The 19,998-nt window shown below is 43.8% G+C and overlaps 1 long non-coding RNA gene across 1 annotated transcript in view; it reads left to right on the forward strand.

Annotated features, from left to right (window-relative positions):
• The first annotated feature begins 6,125 nt into the window (after window positions 1–6,125).
• LOC121096471 overlaps window positions 6,126–19,998 on the forward strand; it is a 40,347-nt gene continuing 26,474 nt past the window's right edge. Inside the window, exons 1-2 of the long non-coding RNA XR_005830532.1 lie at window positions 6,126–6,216; window positions 16,352–16,451. This is a non-coding gene — a long non-coding RNA (uncharacterized LOC121096471). The remainder of the gene's footprint in view (window positions 6,217–16,351; window positions 16,452–19,998) is intronic.

Genomic DNA, 19,998 nt, shown 5'->3' on the forward strand with positions numbered 1-19,998 from the left:
TATTGCTTTTGCTTTGGCTCATCTCGGTGTTTGATGATTTCATTCTGACTGCCGAGCCATTACCTCCAAAAATGTGATCTGAGGAAGATAATATTTTCCTTTGCAGGCTTGCAATAGCTGGCTGCGTTGTCAGAGGATGACCCCAAATGATGACGTGAACCCACATTTCGCAGATCTGCTGAAAATTGGCCATGAATCAGAAGAAGGGGCTCAGCGGGGGCAAATGGTAACTGCTTTTGGAGAATTTCATCTTTTAGGTTTGAGTTCAGCTCACAGCAGCTTATGACAAAGCTGTTTCCCGTGACTATAACAGTGCCGGCAGCCTTTCCTTGTCTGGTTTGTGCGCCATCAACGAGCTCACTTCCTTCCTAAGGTTTTTCTCTGTATGGAAAGACGTCCCAGTAAGGCTTTCAGCATCAACCTCAACTTCTCCTCTAGGGTCAGCTGCTGCTGAAGGTCCTCAGGCAGACCACCTAGCTTCTCTGTTGCCCTGCCAAAGACAGCCACCCAAAGCATTTCAGGTGTTGGGTGGCTGGTTTTGATGATGGTGACTATCTCAGGGCTTGCACTCCGCTGCCAAGTCTATCCACAGGTCTCGGTACAAACTAGTACATGCAAGCCATAACCAAAGGAGTTAGTACTTTAGCCTGTGCTTGTACAATAAGTTAATGGCTTCATGGAAGAATGCAGAGAGGTGAATTGTTTCACTGACCTCACTTAAAGAAAGCCAAGACTTACCTCCTTGCCTTCATACTGGGAGATTTAGCCCTGACTACTTCACCATAAAATGTGGTCCGCAAAGATTGAAGTTTTCTGGCTGATTTGCTTCTACCTTTCCTGTATTTGAGAATGAGAATCTGATTCAGCTTCTCTCATGCCCTGGCAGCTCTGCTGAGGCTGACCATCAGGGCACTAGCAAACAGCTCCAGCAGCTGAGGGAGCCCTGGGCTGACGCATCCCTCAGAGACAGTCTCATCTAGGTATCAGTTTTTTTACAACTGTAGTTAGTTGTAGCCCACGCACCAGCAGGCAGCAAGACAAGTATTTAAAGAAAGAGAGAAATTTAAAGGGTATATTCCCTCGTGCAGGGGGAGGCACTGTCAGAAGCAGATGATGCATTGACCAAAATGCTGCCCACACCTCAGTTACTTGGGTGTACTGCCCTGAGTGAGTCACCCCAAATGCAGCTGATACATTGGCATGTCCCATACTAGCCCCTGCCTATCTGGCCAGCACAGCAGCAACACCTTCTGGGAGCATGCACTGCGTTCTGCTGCACCACCACACTCAGATGATGATTTGGATGACTGCACGCACTCATCGGGATCCAGCTCCCAGGACGCCCACAGTTTTCTCTAGCACTTCAGAATCCGCTCTGAAGCTAAGAAGCCAGGTTTCCCAGGGGGTGACTCCCGAAGACCACTTGAATTGGAAAATCAATCATAATTTTCCAGACTGGGTTCCAGTTTCAGCTCTGCTAAAGCGTGTTCATATTTTGCTATGGATCTGTGAAGCAGAGGTTTACTGCTAGTGGGAAGGCTTTTGGGGAATTTAATGAGAGAATATAGCTGTGCTCTGTACACCAGCTATGGCCACCCACACCATCAGATGGGCAGATTCCTGTGCAGAGCTGTGAGGAGGAGGAATAATTATCACAGAGTTGTCAGACTCACAAAAAAAAAAAAACAAAAAACAAAAAACCAAAAACCCCACAACCAAAAAAATCCACAAAACCCCCACAAACACACACACACACAAACAACCAACAAACAAATCCTGGGAGAAAAGAAGGGAATAAAAGAGTCAGGAGAGACAGTATGGCAAGATCCCTTCTGGGAAGCAGACCTTGCCATTAAACAGAAATGGTCTGGAGAATCCCAAACCACAGTACGAACTACAGGAAGCACAAAAGCACAGAAACCACCCCCTGCCACCTTGTCCTGGAGCTCAGCTTCATCAGGGTCACAGAGGACGTCAGGTACCAGTCTCAAAACTGAGGCAATATAGTGCCCTCACTCTTTACGTTCCGGCTGACATCTAGATCAGATGGTCTTTGTCTCACATGAAGAGACATCGCTGTGAAACCTTCAAGCTGGCGTAAGCAGGTGCTGGCATAAGCAGATTAGAGACATGGGTCCACCCTGCTGCTGCCTACCTGCTCCCTACCTGCCCTCAACCAAGGAAGCCCCAGCAAAGCTGGGTCACAGTGCTGTCACACCAGTGCCAGTGCCACCCAAGGGGATGGGGGCTCTGGTAATGGGAATAAGCAACCAGGCAGGTGATATTACTCCTTTCTGAGGTTGCTTTTAACTTCAGCAGAAGATCTTGTTCTTTGATGCAAAATTAAACAGGAGAGATCTCTAGTAATGCTGAAGCAAGCCCCCCTCTATCATGCTGTACTTCACATGCATGTAAGAAATATCTTAACTGTCTCCTTAGACAGAGCAGAGCTGGTACGCTTATCACAGTGAAGGCTCTGAAATGGGAGAAGAGGCTGACAAGCATCAGGAAAGGAAATAATCACTAGAGCTTCCTGGAATTAATGTTCCTATTCCACCAAAAATGACAATATTGCAAAACACCCTTCAATTTTGATTCAGAATGAAAAATCAAAATATCAAAATTGGTATGGACTTATTTTTACAAGGAAAAAAGAATCCAGATCTATCAAAATATTTCTTAAAGAGTAGCAAACTTTTTATAACATTGTAATAATTTGCTTTTTATTTTTAATATTTTATCATATATTGTAGTGTTAAAGCACTATAAAATAATGAAAATAGCATGCACTTAAATGCCTCAATAGTGGCAAAATTTTAAAAAAGAAAGTCAGAATTTCCTCTATCAAAGCGAACTATTCTGATAGTTGAAACTCTTCATTCAGATTTTCTTCTACCAGAAATTTTGTCAAAATAGGAACGTAAAACCCGCACTGCTGGGTCCACCAGGCACCATGCTGTGTCTCCAGCGCCAGCAATAGGAGAGCCAGGTAAGGAGAGCACCTTTGCCGGCCACTTTCCGCAGCGTGTTCCCTGCTTATTCCCTCAGTAGCCACAGCTGTTGGACTGGGGATGTTAAAGGGTACACCCTTGCCTAGTCCTTTGGTCTTTTGACCTGGTGTCCCAAATTTGTCTAATCCTTTTTTGAGCCTGTTGGTGGCATCAGGTTACGTTTATCTGCTTTGAAGCTCATCATCTGCCACTTTTTTGCCCGCTGAGTTTAGTGAGGTCCCTCAGGTTGCTTTTGCTGCCTGCGTGGTGGCTGCGTACTTGAAAAGGTCCAGTACCACTGCCAGGACAGAGATACCGCTGTTCACTTCCTTCTCTTGTCATTGTTCATATATTAAACAAAACCAGTTCTAGCACTGATTCCTGGGGGACCCCATTGCTGGCTCTGCTCCGTGCTGACCACTAAATCCCACCCCTTGCCATGCTGTAACCAGCTTTCACTCCATGAAATAATTCCTGCCATCACATGACAGCTTCATCTCGCTAATAACCTTTGGTGTGGAATGTTGCCAACAGCTTTTTGAGAATTCAAATGCATTATTCTCACTAGACGTCTCCTTTATCCTCTGTCCTTTTAAGTTAGATAAGTCATTTATAAACAATTCAATTTTTATGAAAGTACATTTTCCAGTAAAACCTGTTCTGACAGGAGACATCAGAATTCAAAAGCATTGTCCATCAGAAGGACCTAAAGATTTTTAAAAATTGTGCAAACTCTGCATACAGAAGATTCTCCCGCAGCATGGAAGTGTTGCCCTGTGTGGGATGGAAGCCTGCAGAGCAGCTCAATACCTCACCATGGTACTTCTCCATCCAGTTGTCCTTTCCACTGAAGACTTGTAAAGTTAGATTTTAGGCTTGTAAAATACAGCAGTGCATATACAGACCTCAAATCCTTATTCTCTATATATCTATCTTTGGTACTGGGACAAATACAAGTGAGACTGCCTTTTCTACTTCTGTCTCTTTACTGACCTCATCCCAAAACTTTCTGAAGAACATGATTGTATTATGTATACGTGATACCCAACGTAACTGGGCCCAGTTAATGAATGAAGTACTTATCAATACAGTAATGCATGTCCCTCGGAGCAACTGACACCACAGTGTAAAGCACATCATCTTGAGATTGCAGGGGAAATCTAGATGAGATTTTTAAAATGTCTCTTCTGATTTTAGGCTTTGACTGAAGCCAAAAATGAGCAACTACAGGACAAAAATCTCTGTTCTTCTGCCTGCAAGGTGTTAGGCAGTGACACTGTAAGCAGTCTTTTTTTCTGAGTTTACAGATCTTAGAGAGATGCTGTTTTCAGCTGCGATGCAGATATTTTCAGACACTAAACTTCTCACCGACGTAGTTGACTGCTTGATCAAATGGTTTTTATGGGACTCCTTCTGTGGGTAGAACTGAGCTTCAGTGATAGCTACAGGCTTTGGCTTACTTCTGTACCAGCTAGCAGAGCCCTGCGTGGTGACAGACAGAGATAAAATTACATTCCATGCATAATTTGGGATTTAATGAGGGAAAGCAGACATTATAGGAAGAAAGAGCTCTGCCTAAATTAAGTTTCTGCTTAAAGGTGTGTTTCCTAAGCGCTCAGAAATCTACATGCTTTCTTAGACCACCTCATTCAGATCTGGTGAGCTTCAGGAAGGGGCAGGGTATGGTAAGTAACCCAAATTTGGGATCAGGGAGGCTGAGGGTAGCTCTCCTTTTGCAGAATTAACAGATTCTGGAAGCAGATTGGCGCTTTGTGTTCTTTGGAAAACATGAACCAGGCCTCAAAAGGTCTCAGTTTTACCCCAACACACATCATTATCATCCCTTCAAGTATAAAACATCAATTAAATAACAAGGTCCAAACGTAGACATGTCCAGGCCCATTCTTAGCCCCCTTTTGCTCTGGGGCAGCCCAGTGACCTGGGAAGCCTTTACCCCGACTGCCTCGGGGGGAATGAACACTCAAATTTAAAGCTCTCATAATTACCACACATGATATACAGCACACAGCATGAAAGCACCTGCAAGCATCGTGGCTGATGTGGAAGAGAAGGCCCTGCATGAATCTTAATTGTTTTTCTTACTCTTTCTTTGGCTCTCGGGGTAAAAAGACCCTGCCTTGGCCAGGCAGGACTCCAGGAGTAATGCTGGGGACAAACAACATCCCAGTTCGGTGCTGGTGCCAGCTTGTCAGGTTTTGGTGCAGCTGCCAAGCCTCCACGCTGGGTCTGTTGGTGCAACTGCTCTAAGAGTGACGAAGGCAACTCCTTGCCTTTAGGGAGACGAGGTCAGACCTTAAAAAGGCAAGTGCAGCTTTAGTTTGTAGTAGCTACTGCTTTATTCTCCATGCAGACCTTCATACCATCCTCAATAAAATCTAAAACCCATTGAATCTGGGAGAGCTGCAAATGAATGTGCTTTCCCCAGCTAAAAGCAAGGGGGGAAAAAAAGTGTATTTTAAAATAAAAGGCCTATGGTTAAGTTTTACATTTCAAATATTTAAGTGCTTTTTCTTATTTCGTTCCTGCAGCATCGCCTAAAAGGCCAGCTCTGCCCAGCTATTGTCTGATTCACCGCATGGCTCCCTGAATTTTCCCTGTCAGTCCTCAAATCGCAGCAGCTTTGAAGCGGATCCATCCAGACGTTTTCCTCCACCTCTCCTGATCATCAGTACCGCAAGAGCCCTGTGGGGCTTTTGAACTCAGATGCCACCTTTTATTATAAGGGAAAATAAAGGTTGTAACTCATAAAGCAAAGGAAACTCAGCTGGGCAAGGCAGGAGAAAAATTAAAAGCGATTATGAGCAACCCTCCCTTCCTCCCTCAGTGTGCTGGCTGCCGCAGCTGCAGCGCATGAGAAAGTAAAACTAACTTTTTACACCTGTGCGGCTGCTACCGGTGAGCATTTCCACACCCGGCAATCGGCTCTGGGTTTTTTTTGTTTGTTTTTGTTTGATTTTTTCCCTTAACGACTCTCAACACCCCCAGAGGAAGCCCGAGCGCCCCGGCGGGCCCCGGCGCTGCCCACCAGCCGCCTCAGCCGGGCGCGAGGCCGCTGCCGGCCGCAAGATGGCGCCGCGGCCCTTCCGGCGGGGCGGGCGCGGGGCGCCGCCAGGGAGCCGGGGCCCTGAGGAGACCCCGCCGCCGCCGCCCGCCCCCGGTTGAGGATGGCGGCACAGCTTGGATGCAGCGCCCAAACTAACTCCAAGTAAGCGAAACCAGTTACAGGAAGGTGGTGCTGGTGTCTTTACTGTCAGACGCTAAAGATTTGGTGTTTATTCCAGCAACAGAAGGGCCATAGGTACTAGGGAAGTTGACCCGGGGGCTGGGCTCTAAACAAAGAGCCACAAACAGCAGAAAATTATTTTCCACGGCCTTGGGGGGGCGGGTGGCAGGGCTGAGATGAGTTTCGGCCCTGAAGGGCCGCCAGCCGTTTCCTGTCCTCTCATCGCTGCTGTCTCCGAGGGCCAGAGGCAGCTGTGGTGGTCGAAGCTGGTGGTGGGCTGCTGAGGGGCTCCCTGGCTATTTGTAGCAAAGCGTGTAAAATCCAGGCATCTGAGGCAGCCCCGCTGGTGCATTACTCCTCCAAAAAGCTCATTAGAGAGGAGTCGGAGGTGGCGGAGCTGCAGCAGCCGCCATTTCCCCCTTTGTGCCAGGGAGGCCTGTGGCGTCGGGGCGCTGAGGCCTCCTCGGTGCAAGGAGCCTGCCCGTGAGCGCCGTCCTCTCCTGAGGAGATTGATACCTGTTGGGAGCAAGGAAAGGTACCGACAGAGGTGTCTTTAGCTGTATTTCTGGCACAAATAGCTCCCTAGGCAGCGGTAGCAGGCCTGATAGCCTAAAGTCTCAGCTAACAAAAATCCTTATATCCTTCAGGAGCTATTGCCCTCTGATCTGGAGGTCTGTCCCTGTGTTTTAACTCCGTTCTGCCTCAAGGCTAATCAGCAGAGCTTGCAAACCAATAACAAATCGGTTAAAAATCAACTTTATATGCAAAGCTTAAAATAAAACATCTGTATATATCCCAGAAGCCTTCACAACCTCCTGTTTTATTAGTATCTCTAAAATAACTTTTCTTTCCTGACTCTAATTCCAGCCAGAAGCACTCAGATAATCCTCGTAGGACTGTTATGTGTATTTCCAATTAAGCAATTTATAAGCACTGGCTGCGAGGAGCTTTTTGTTCTTAAGGAAATTATTTCTTCATTAAGCGTAAAACAAGTCTTTTTTTATCCCTGCTTTATCTGAAAGCCCTTGTGCCCCTGTCACATATGGTTTAAGTACTCAACTATGTGGAAGGAGATTAATCATCTTGTATCCCAACAAGCAGGAAAGACACGGCAGCTGGGTCAGCCACACAGGGAATAGACTTTTCAGTGTTTGTTTTCAGAAAGAAATAAAAGTCAGACAGACAGACACTTACTTTGAAGCTACTTGCCTTTGCCAGAGGCAACCTACACAATCATAAGCCCTTCTGGAGTCTGAGTCATGAAGAACTGCTGCAGATAAAATGAAGACAGTCAAGAGGAAAAAAAAATCCCATTCATACCCAGCTAATGAGTAGAAGTTCCGAATTGCCTCTTGTTTTCCAGGCTGTATACCTTAATTAGATGAATCACAGAACACTGAGGGTGGAAAACACAGGCCAGAGAACTCATAAGAGTCCACTTCATTCTTTTACACTAGCAGTATTATCTACGTCCCCTCCAGGGAAGAATGTCCCTCCGTTTTCCTCGGACAACAAAGTCTCCTGGCATGAGGCATGGATTAGTATAGAAAATGAACAGCAGAAATGGTGTATGATTGACTTGAGCCAGTAGCATGAGTACGCTATTCCTATTCTTCTCCCCATATCCAACTATTCACAGTCTCTGTAAGGGCACTAACTAGCCCACTTTCTGGTCAAGGTCAGACCCATGGAAAAATAGCATGAGTTGCAGTGAGCAGCAGCATGAGGGACCAATTTCAAAGTGATGGCCCACTTGCTAGTATTAGGAATTGAGTCATCAGAAAGCCTTCTGATGTGGTAACAGGAAGACATTATGAGCCTTGGGCATTCCTGGTATCCTGTTTTTGGCAGGGACAGAGTTAATTTTCTTTGTAGTAGCTGGTGAAGTGCTGTGGTTTTGAATTTAGCATGAGAATAATGTTGATAACACACTGATGTTTCAGTTGTTGCTAAATAGTGCTTACTCCAAGTTAAGGACTTTTCAGTTTCCCATGCTCTGCCAAGGAGGAGGTGCACAAGAAGCAGGGAGGGAGCATAGCCAGGACAGCTGATCTGAACTGGCTAAAGGGATATTCCATACCATAGAGCATTGTGCATATAAACTGGGGGGAGCTGACTGGGTGCTGCCGATCGCTGCTCAGGGTCTGGCTGGGCATCGGTCAGTGAGTGGTGAGCAATTGTGTTGTGTATCACTTGTCTTTCTTGGGTTTTATTTCTCTCTCGTTTTTTGTTGTCTCCCTTTTCCTTAAATTATGAATATTACTATTATATTTTATTTCAATTATTAAACTGTTCTTATCTCAACCCATGGGGTTTACCTTTTTTCTGATTTTCCTACCCATCCCACTGGGGAGGGGGAATGAGCAAGCAGCTGCATGGTACTTAGTTGCTGGCTGGGGTTAAACCACGATTCCTGGGACTCGGGGAAGAAGCCCCATGTTAGTGTAATAAGTAAAGTGCAGTCCCTTCATCTCTGTCTAAGCCAGGTGCGAAGGAGACAGCCTACCGAGGGGACAGTTCCTGAATGTCTGAGATTGATATTTGATATGTTTACGGTAACAAGTGTAGAGACATGGAAGAACTGATAACAGAAGATGTTAAGTAGTAGAGTTAGTAAACAGCTAACCTACAGAAATGGGTAAGAGACCAACACATCACATCATGTAAGTCTATGCCAATGCTTCGCTTGCACAGGGTCGGTGGAAAATGTCATGGCAGCCCCACATGTTCCTCCCAGGAATGCTTGTATAAAGTGGCTGATGGTAATGGAGCTAGTAGTGGTGTGTTCAACTGTATAGTTCAAGGTGGACACCATATAGTTCAGCAAAGAGACAATGAGGTCAGAATGAACTTAAAACCTTGAGGTTTCTTTCTTAGTCTCTGTATATCATACCATGCTCAGTAGCACCATTTATCATCTCCCTTTCTGTTACTAAGTGGATTTTATTTTTATCAGCACAAGGAAGAAGCACATGACTCTAGTTCCCTCAGCAAGCCCAATGGCATTGTGTATTTCGGTTATTCTGGTTTTATGATGTTTGTCGCTCTTAAAGGGGAATAGGTTTTGAGGAAAGATTTGATGGAAGATGGGATAGTATATGTCACAGTGCACGGCTCCTGGGACAGAGACAGCTCTACTGGCAAATGGAGAGTCAGTGACCTGCCAGGTTGGGGGAAAAAAACCAAAACCAAAACCCCCAAGTAAGTCACTTATGTCATGGCAGCAGGAGAGAAAGGAAGAGGATAGAGTGACAAGTAATACTTGGTGCTTGGTCAGCACTGTTGTCAGAATGGTGAGAGAACAGCAAAGTAAATCTCAGAAACAGATAAGCAGGTTGATAAAGGCACCGTGGAAAGCAGAGATGTGTAGAAAATGGTGCTGTTAGTGGGAAATCAAGGATGAGAAGGGACAAAGTAAATGTTAATGACACTATCATTTTGTAGGGTACGAGGGTGATCTGGACACTGTGCTTTGGGTTGACTGCAGTTTCAGAGGTCAGAAAGGGAGGAGATAATGTCAGGCAGAAGATAACGTAAAAGTGGGCAAGAGCATGATCTGTCCTGAGTCTTAGAAACATGGCGGAAGAAGAAGAATCACTGGTATTTAGGTACAGCCTAATGTGTGAAAGAGTATAGAGAGCAACGGGAGCTGTCTGGCTACTGACCTGAAGGAAAAGGGACATGGCAGCATCTTAGTCATAAAAAATAAGGAGAACGGGAGGAGGCAGTCGAGAAAGATCAGGATTTAATTTACTTCATGTTCAGTCAGCAAGAGACGTGGAGGTGGCAATATTGCCAAAGCAAAGCTGAGTTGAGGGAAATAGATTAGCGGTGAGTCAGATGTGTGAGCTCACAGTTGCACAGCTGATATTTGAAGCTGCAGGAAGAGTGAGGATCTTATGAAGCTCCAAGGGGGCATTTCTTCCTGGGTGTTACTGTTCAGATCCCATCAGAACACACACAGTTCAACAACCCTTAGTCATCACAAACCTGCAAGAGCACATCGGAGACAGAGAAGAGAAAGGGAGAGCAGTGGCCAGATATGCAGCTGCAGGAGTATTCCTTGGATAGAGGTAGGAATTTGAGAGAAAATCCCTCTCACATTTAGATCCTCACTGAAGACCTCACCTCTCGGGGGACTCTTTTGTGAGTAAAGGTTTAGAACATGTGCGTCAAGTGCTGTAGAGTATCTTTTGTAGCCAATCCAGGCAGTACCTAACCAGATGATGCATAACAACACGTGGACCATAGAGGCACTAGTCATATTTCTGTCTATAATTGCACTCATTAAAATCATTTTGTTTAACCAGCTTATCTTTGTTGGCTTTCCAGCAATACCGCTGAAATCTCTTGTGGTATTCAAATGTGTTTTTCTCCCCTTACTCAAGCTTTTGTGAAAAGGGAACCACTTTGTGACATCTCCTTGATTTTTACATGCCTGCTTTAGTGACTGTGATAGCAACATGCTCCTCTATTGCTCTGGAAACTAGCTTTACGTGCACTGTTTCATGTACTCCTTTAATTCTTCCACTGGGGCACTAAATCTGGACTAAGCTGAAATACTAGGACAATAATTCTTAATCCACTGTGGAACATTAACTGAGTGTTAAGACAGCGATTTGCTGTATATTATGAACGTGGCTCCATTTCGTTTCCTCTCTGGAGATGCTGATTCACTGATGGAGTGATGTTCTTCCAGGCAGGAAAAGATTAAATAGAGACAACAGACTCAGAAGTAATAAATAAGGCTGTAGAACAAAACTGCCTGATATTATATTATTTTATAAGCCGTATATAATCATGTCATCAGAGATGTGTTGTGATGCATGCGCACAAGGGAGCAGAGTTAAGGTGGTGCCTCTAATCTTATATTGTGCTGGTTCGTGAGGTTACAGAGTTTACAACTATTGTACGTCACATCAATCCAGCACTGGGAAGGTTTGCATCTACTTAGCTACAGCAGAAGTGTTTCCTTTTGGTTCTCTCTTAACCCTGTCATGGTCAAAGTGTTCTTCAAAGGAACTTGCGTACTGTTTCGACTGCCTCCCAAATGCAAAACTCAGGTGCTGGGGAAGAGGCAGGTCCTTTACTCCCCGAGATCAACAGAACATGCAGTATAAAGCAACCCTGTTTCCTAGTCCCCGCTTCTGTATGCGGTATGTGGTCACTCTCTCCTTAGTAGTGCACTACTGCAGAGAGGCTGCATGGCTGAAGCTCTGAAGGCAAGTTTGGATAGTGCTTCTCTAGTTCACACAGAGCACAAGCTGGAATCACAGCCAGTCTGCTGGAGAATTGTCACATCACCTTGTCTTGAAGGGACCACCTTCAAAACCAGCAGCAATTAATGAAAGACGAGGCTGTTGCTTTTCTTCCTTGATTTCCTGGTTCTGCAGTCCAGACAGCAGCTGGGCTGATACTGTTGCCCTGGATGCTGTTCATACTGGTGCTGGGAGCTTACCAGACCACCCTTCCTTAAGCTTGGGACAGGCAGCACATAGGGAATATTGAGCATAGGCAGAAGGAAGGGGCTCGCTGGACTCTGTTTCTGTCTTTTCAGGGGTAATGGCCAAATGGCATACGTGTCAGCAGCTTTTTGAGTGCACTAGTCTACTGCAGGGCCAAAAATTGGTCCCTGTAAATTGTGAAAATCAGGCAGTTGTAAAGGTTGTAATTCTCCTCCAAGTGGATCAAGGTGCAGAAAAGAACCTGAGGTTGTTTGTTCATTACAAGAAGCCACATTGCTGTAGGACCTAAAGGAAGCAGGCTTCGTTTGCCCTGAGCACACAAATGTCAGAAAGCTGATCAGTGACTGCTTGCAGGTTATCAGAGGGTTTGGGTCTCAGAGTTTTATGTGTGTGCAGAACTCCACAAAAGCCCTCCGTCTGTATCTGGGATTCCATTCCACTTAATCCAGACTTTCTTTAGAGAGGACTCGACCTCTATTCCTAAGCCAAATCAGGGATGCAGAATGCCCCATTTGTTTTTGATAGTATGTTTTGTAGCTGTGAGAGATCAAACTTCCAAGACATGCTCTGCAAGTGACCCTGCAGGTTAGGGTGTTGTCCCAGGCTTGGAGCATGTATCTCTAATGCCCAGCCCTTCTCTTTTGCTGTAGGGTGGGCTGGATGCATGTACTGGTGGGTTATAGTGCTAGCCGCTCTCAGTCCATGCTTTGGGGAACTTCAGCATTTCACAGCAGGGGTGTAGTTGACATTCTTAGCACATTCATTTCTTTCCCCTGGCATAGCAATTGATATTCCACATGGTGCTGCCTCATTTCGGGTCAGGCTGCTCTTTACAATTTATTTTTAAGGTTTCCCCCCAAAACTTGCCTAGTAAGAGCTTCTGTATAATTGCTCCTCAAGATTCGCATTGCAACACAGTATTAGTTCTTGGATCTGGCTGCAGGCTCCTATCACTTTCCTGCAAGGTTAATCCACACAGCTAACTTAATTGAATGATCTAAACATAGGAATATGCCTTTGCTTCTATTCTCAGAGCAGCATCTTTCTTTCTTGACCACTTTTAAAAATTATTTTTAATTTTACTAACCCTGTTGCTTCCACAATAGGCCTTAAAACTCCCCTAATTGAAGGGGGCTGTAGTGTCTGTCAGAAGAATTTTTTGGTGTATTTTTCTAAGTGCTTGTCAGATTCCCCGAGTTTTGCAGCCTTGAGTTAGGCCTGGCTGATTTGTGACTGATGGTGCCAGAGAGGTGGTTCTGGTTTTCCTTCCTCATTAGTCATTGCTTTAAATTATCATCAGCGATAGGTTTGTTTATCTTCCTCCTTACAGGTTTGCAAGGCTTCAGCACCACCTATGTCACTGGATTCAAAGAGAAAGGATGACAGACTGAACCGTATTTGCTTTCCAAAATCTACCTTTAAAGTTTCCCTCTGGACTGGGACTCACTGATTTTAAATAATTTGTCCTCTCCCCAGATAAATGATTCTCTATTTGTGAACGTTCTGCCTACATTTTCCCTTTGCTTCGGATCATTTTAGAATTGTTTCTAATTGTTGCTCCCATTATGATGTTTAGACTCCTGCTTCACAATTTAAAAACATCGTCTGTCATTTTACCTATGCAATTATTACTTTGCCGTGTTCTTTTTGATCTTTTCATGCTAGCTCCAATAGCACTTTTTTTTTTTTTTTTTAATTTGGCAGGTAATGTTCCTTAGGTTCAGACTCTTGTGATCCTATCTGCTCCTATCTGCCAGCATCCGTAACCTTTTCCTTATAAATAGTTCTTAGCACTTTGCCAAGATGTCATAATAAGAACAAAGTAGGAAAAAGTACAGATGCTAATGACATTTACTGAATCCTCCAAGTAATGATCCTTGGCTTCATCTCCTGCCAAAATATGCTTGATATGCTATCTCTTTGGTCTCTTGTTATGGTTATAAAAATGACCTTCCTCCTTATTCTTTTGCTGTAATTTTAAAAACTCTTGTTCCAAATAGATTCCAACTGCCTTACCTGGCAAGTTTAACAACCTGAGTACCACTAGCCTATTTCTTTGATGATAAATGGAAGGGGAAGTAAGTGGGGGGTAAGCTGCAGTCATACCATCTGCCAGGGTGATCACAGTCATTTTTTTGAGTTATGAGCCTGTTTGACATTCTTTCTGCTAGTAAACAAATTGTCAAGGCAGTAAACAAACTACTAGTAAATAAACAAGGTAGTAAACAAACTAGTAAACTCTTGACAAGGCACAGCTAAACTCACACAGCCTCCAAAACAATGGGACTGCATCCAGACTGCCTGTCGGGGAACGATCTGTAGCCTTCCCCAACTCACAAACCACGTGCAGGCGTTGTCTGGAAGAGCATTACCTGACCCAGAGCAGCCCTGTGCTAGGGCTGTACTAGCGGTTTGACAGCGCAGAGACTCCCTGTTCCAAGTCTGTGTCCAGGCCTCGACTTTATGTCCTTTGGGTGAGGTGTATATTGTGCTTTGTTCCTTAATTTTTTTCTGGTGTGACTGTTGAGAATGGAGAAAGAGGTTCAGGATGCCTCTCCTGTGCTTTGTGCTCTGGGACTGAGGGTAAGGGGAATGTTTCCATTACTGCAAGGAGGTGTGATTAGGCTCCATGTGAGATAGAAGGCAGATGTTGCAGAGGTATCTCAAATGTTTTATAATACTGTCTTCCCAGGCACCCTTTCTCCACAGCTCATGTCAACCAGACTTTGGAAAACTATCTAAAATTGTTCAACCACACATAAAAATGATAAATATGTTGACCTGGTTAAAAATCTTGCAGTATTTTGACTTGGAACTCTTATTTCTTCCAGGCTTTATAGAAAAAGGCTTTTTTGGTGTCGAGTAAGCCCCTTTCACTCTCTCCAAGAGAACATGAATTGGTCAAATCATAAACTCTGACTAATTTTAATTTGGGCACCCTCAGCAGAAGCTTGTTAGAATTTGGCAGCTAAATTCCTGGCTGGTGACATCTGCGGTGAGCATCTTCCAGCCCTCCAGCTTCTCCCTGCCAGATCATCTGCCTGTGTGCAGCTCCATATTGTAACCTATAGCTGGGAGCTTCTCCAGTGGAGAGCAGAGCACTGCAGGGTGAGGAGTGGGGAGCAGGGCCAGCAAGAAGGCAGAGCAGATAAAAAGAGCAGAAGTTGAAGACTGTACTAGGGCTTGATAGGAAGGAAGGGGAGTAAGCAGGGACAAACCAGAACCAGCATTTATACAGCCCCACGTCTGTTCTTTCTCATCCAGCATTGAAACTATCCAAGGCTTTTTTGAGTCTCCATGTTTGTTTGTTGGCAAATATCTGAATGTCCTGGTGATGAAGCATGTATCCTACATCCCTCAAGTCTGTTGACTGAATTTCTCCCTCATGCAGCTGATCCCTATGTGGATGATAATGGATATCTACTGCTACCAGTCACTTATTACCACGTGGTAGAGATGTGTACTGGGGACCTAAAAGGTTTCAGTTCCATTTGGAGATCAGTAGGATTTCATATAATATCAATTATTTTTGATTAACATGGGAAGTGACTTGATAATTCCAATAAATTACTAGATACTTAAAGTAAACCCACCTGGAAATAAAGATTTTTATGCAGCTGAAAATTTTAACAATTGCCATTTCACTTGAGATAGAGAAAAAAATTACTGTATTTTTGTGGTAGAACATTAAAGCAAAATGCTTTCCTAATTTTTCTCTGAGAGCTGTGTCTTCAAAGGGTTAACAGACGAAAATGAGGTGATCAAAGATTTTATGGAAGGATGACTTCGATCTCATAGATGGCGAAAGGCAGGGCTTAATCCAAAATTAACACACTATATGGGTTAATTAAAGGAAACAACTGTGAGAAAGCTAGTTCTACTCTTGAACAGCTCATTTAGTTTATCTTTAATGCAAATTGTCAGTGCAATTCCTGTCATGAAAATAAATCTCATTAAAAATACATCACTTCTCATATGTGGACCAAGGAAAGAATGTGCTCCTACCAGATGAATTTGATGTTACTCAGCTGCAGAACAAAGGTAACGTGGAGTTAAAAATCCAGGCACTGTAGCTTTCATCTAGGTTTACATTTTCTGAAGAATCTTTCTAAAGGGTACTATCACTCAGTGGACTATCCCTTAATGAATGTGCAACAATGGGAGGCTGTAAACTGGTGACGAAAGAGCAGATTTGGAGCAACAAGAGCTTGAAACCCACATTCCCTCTTTACCTGTGGACTCATATTGCCGTAGGTTATACGTCTTTAGGTTTACAATCTTCTTGAGATTTTCTATGATTTCCTATTGAGTAGAAGTTCAGATAAAAGGAAACTGTGAAAGCAAATACTATTTGAAACTGTATAAAAATGTAAAAAACTATATTGTGCTTGTAAATCATGATATCATATTATTATTATTCTCTTGGAGCAGTTTATGGAGCAGTAAAGCCAGAATTCTGTACAGAGATGAAAGTCAATATCTATCTCCATCCCTGCACCAACATTAGTAGGAAATATTGCTAGACATTGCAAGCTAGGAAGGAAAGAAGAAGAATATTAACTAGAGGGTTTTTTCCATATTATAGTCCCATGTTACAAAACAAACAAGTATATAGTCCTTTTTTGTATGCTTACAGAACTTCTTTTCCACAGAACAATAAAGAAGCAGATTCCTAAACATTTGGGAGGGCAAGGTCTGACAACTGCAACGTCAGGGATACCTCTGGAAGCAGTGATCTCCCTCCCCTTTAAGGTGAGAAACTCTAATAAAACATTTGTATGGGAAACAGGCATAAAAAGAATTCTAATTATGTTTTCATTGTATTTTAAAATGTATGTGTAGGGTGCAGTATAAAATCGCAGCAAAGCTTTTCTTTCATATTTATGGTCCAGAAGGCATTATCTGTGCCTCTGGTCACTCTGCACGTACTGTCCAGGGCCGGGTTGAAGCTTCGGCATCTCAGTGAACCTTAAATCAGGCCTGTGACAGGAGAGCGAGTTAAGAATCGAAGTAGTTGTTGAGCGTTTCGCTGTGTGTTCGGTACGTGGTACAGCCAGGAGGTGGCAGAGCAAGTCTAGTTTACCGCGTCTGAACCGCAGGCTCTAGGTATTTTCCAGTCTTGACGCTGTGGAAAGATGGTGAGTTGCTGCAGTTCTCCCATTTGCACCGTTTAGCGGTAACTGCCTGCACACGACTCACAACATTTGCAAGGCTATTAAGAGGGTCCCAGCAAACTTGCAGAGCTTTCTAGGAAATGCTGCCTGGTTTTTTTTTTTCTTTCTTTCTTTCTCTCTTTTTTTGTTTTGTTTTGGGGTTTTTTGTTTTTTTTTTTTTTTTTTAATTATCATTTTGTACTGCTGACTCAACTCAACCCCTCCTTTCAGTGGCAAGCATGAGTCTTCTGTGTATGGATGTCCTTGCAAAAAAATGACATTGGCTTTTGCCCACAACAGCAAGTGAATGAAAGCACATCACTAGAGCAATTGCTTGACAAGTAGTAGTATATAATTCTTCATAACTATTAATATATATGCCCTCTCCTTTTTACCCTTGGTTACTGCTTAGCGCAGTAGGTGACCCACATGAAAAGCAGAGAGAAACCATATGAGAGGGCAAAGCAGATGAGCAAACAGAAAGAAAAAACAAATAGAGAATGACAAGCTGGCCAATTATCAGCTGGGGTATCTCTTGTATCAGCTTGAGTTGCAATCCATGGCTTTTAAACTGAACAGCTCTGGGCTGGGTCAGCCCATGATGGGGGGGTGCTTGGGGAAAAACAGATGTTGCACGGAAGTATTGCCAATAGTTTGGTAGTCTAAACTGTATCTGCTTGTGAAATGACTCTCTTCAATAAGCAATACTCTTCAGCAGAATCTGTAATCTTCTTTTTCTTAAGAGCTACTGCTGCTGCTTAGTAACAAAAAAGCAAAGATTTTTAACAGAAAGAAGCCCCAAGATCTCTGTCTTCTAGGTTCAATGGGATGCAGCAACCCCAGGATAGATATTGCTGCCTCCACAAAAAAAGGCATTTACTGTCCTCTGCCTTAAGCAGAATTTTCTGTCCCTTTCCGTGAGGCAGGTGTAAAAGGGGAGGTAGAAGAGGGGCAAGAGAGGGTAGAAAGTATTGCCTTAGGGTTTGACCACCTTTAAGAAAAGGCAGGAACACTTTGGATCTTACTGTTTTAAAGGACTCAAAAAGCTGAGTAGATGACAATGGAAATAGAAGCTCATTCGGTTAAGACTGCAAGAGGAGCAGGTGATTGCAGAGGTTTTTGAACACAGGGTCAGATACAAAGGCAAGAGAACATGTATGAGGGAGACAGGCAGTGAGAAGGGGTGAACAGAGGATTCTTTGCAGTGAAAGTACCAAAGTTATATTATACTCTAAATTCTGCATTTATTGTCTGCCCAAATGTCTGCTGGTTTCCAAGCAGCAATGAGTGATAGAATATGACCCTAAATGGATGTAGTTGTCAAAGTCAACAATAGGAAGCACAGACAGAAAGAGATTTGAGATCTTCTCTGCAATGCTGCCTCTGGTGATAGTTGTTGCTAGAACTAGTCAGAGGAAGGAGGGAGACTGTATTTCTTCCAATCCCTCTGCTAACAGGTTCCGTTGTTTTTTTAAATTCTAAGAGAGGACCAACTATTATAGCTGGGGAGAAATTGCAAAAAAATATCACTGATATTCTCCTGGGGTTTTCTCCAACCTTCTGAAGTTTTAGCCAACCACAGATAAGATTTATGCCCTCAGTGCTAATGCAGGCAGCACCCGCCAGGCAGATGGAGACTCAGCTCTTGATAGAACTGCTTGGGTGAGAGAAGAGGTCACCTGCTATGGCCTGTGTGGCCCCTGACTGCTCTGCTAATACCAGATGCAGAGATGGCATCTGGAAGACCAACTCATGCCCACAGGCAACTGAAATGAGAGCAATTAGCACAAGCCGCCAGACAGACTGCGGAGATCCTTGTAACTTCCAATTGCTCCTAGCCAGGCTGGAGTTAAACTGATGTCTATGACTCAAAGGCTAGATATCTTGTGGTCCCTTCTCTGAGTTTTGCAAACAGTTCTGTGCAAGTCCTTTCACATCAAACCGAGGGCTGCAGCTGCCAGGAGGTCATGCATTGCTCTAAGCATCCAGGTCCAAATCTCTTATAAAACAATGGTGTTTGGATTGGAAATGCTATTTTGATTCTCCTCTTTTTTTAGTTGCCCCCGCCTTGAGGATGATGGCTTAGAATAGCTGGAATATTTAAAAACTCCGCCAAGCGCTGTGCTGACAAAACAGCAATTTGTATATGCTCAGTACTTCTGGCTCATCTCAGCATAGAGTTCACATGCTGAATGAATCTTTTTCTTTCATCATTCAATGTATTAACTCGAGGTCATGCTCCAGTGACACTTGCACACAGCACCCGTTTCTGTCAGTCACAGCCATGCACAGAAGGAGCTTGAAAGGAATTAGCTCTGTCTAATAGATATACCCAGCTTGTACACAGCCCTCAGGATGGGAGCGATAGCATTAGGGACTGATGTGAAACTGTGGGAGGAGGGAATAGGGGTTAGCCTGCAGAAATGGAAACGCTCATGTTCGAAATGGTATCACAAATATATAATGCAGAGATATTTCATTTATGGCTGGTTTTGAGAGATCTACAAAACCTAGTAGTTGTGGCAAAGCCAGCTCCTTTTGTTTTGTATAGTTACAGTTATTAAGGCCAAATGACACTTTGCAGTACTGTGAACCAAAGCACAGTGCTCTGTATTGCTTCATGAGAAAGAAATGGTGACTGGATTTAGTCCAAAGCTGTAAGAAAATGGAGAGAGCAGACCAATAATACCAGCAGTAACAGAGCTATATTTCTTAAATGAAAATTAATTCAGCATCAATAAATAAAGGTGGCTATTCACAAGCAGCCACTCATATTGCCGATGTGCAATGTCGCATAAAGTGAGGTTAGGAAATTTGGGAATTTAGGTCATTTGTGCAATTGATATCTGAGGGCAGATCCATCCTTTCTTCTCCTTTCCACTTTCACTCCACAAGCTTCAGGAGACTTCTTCCATTGGGGCAAGACTAATTATTTTGGGACTGAGGACAATTCCACACTTGATTAGCAGGAACATGTATAAATTAGCAGCATCTAATTCTGCATTTATATTCTCATCCCAGAATCACCAAGTACTTTACTGAAAGTTTGATAAGGCCTTACTGCATATGTGCTGTAGGGAAATGGTTGTTTGTATTTTGTGGTCCAACAAATTGAGGCTTGTGGGAGGAGCTACTGAAGACCACTA

The sequence above is a fragment of the Falco naumanni genome, chromosome 12 (genome assembly GCF_017639655.2).
Source record: "Falco naumanni isolate bFalNau1 chromosome 12, bFalNau1.pat, whole genome shotgun sequence".
Lineage (NCBI taxonomy): Eukaryota > Metazoa > Chordata > Aves > Falconiformes > Falconidae > Falco > Falco naumanni.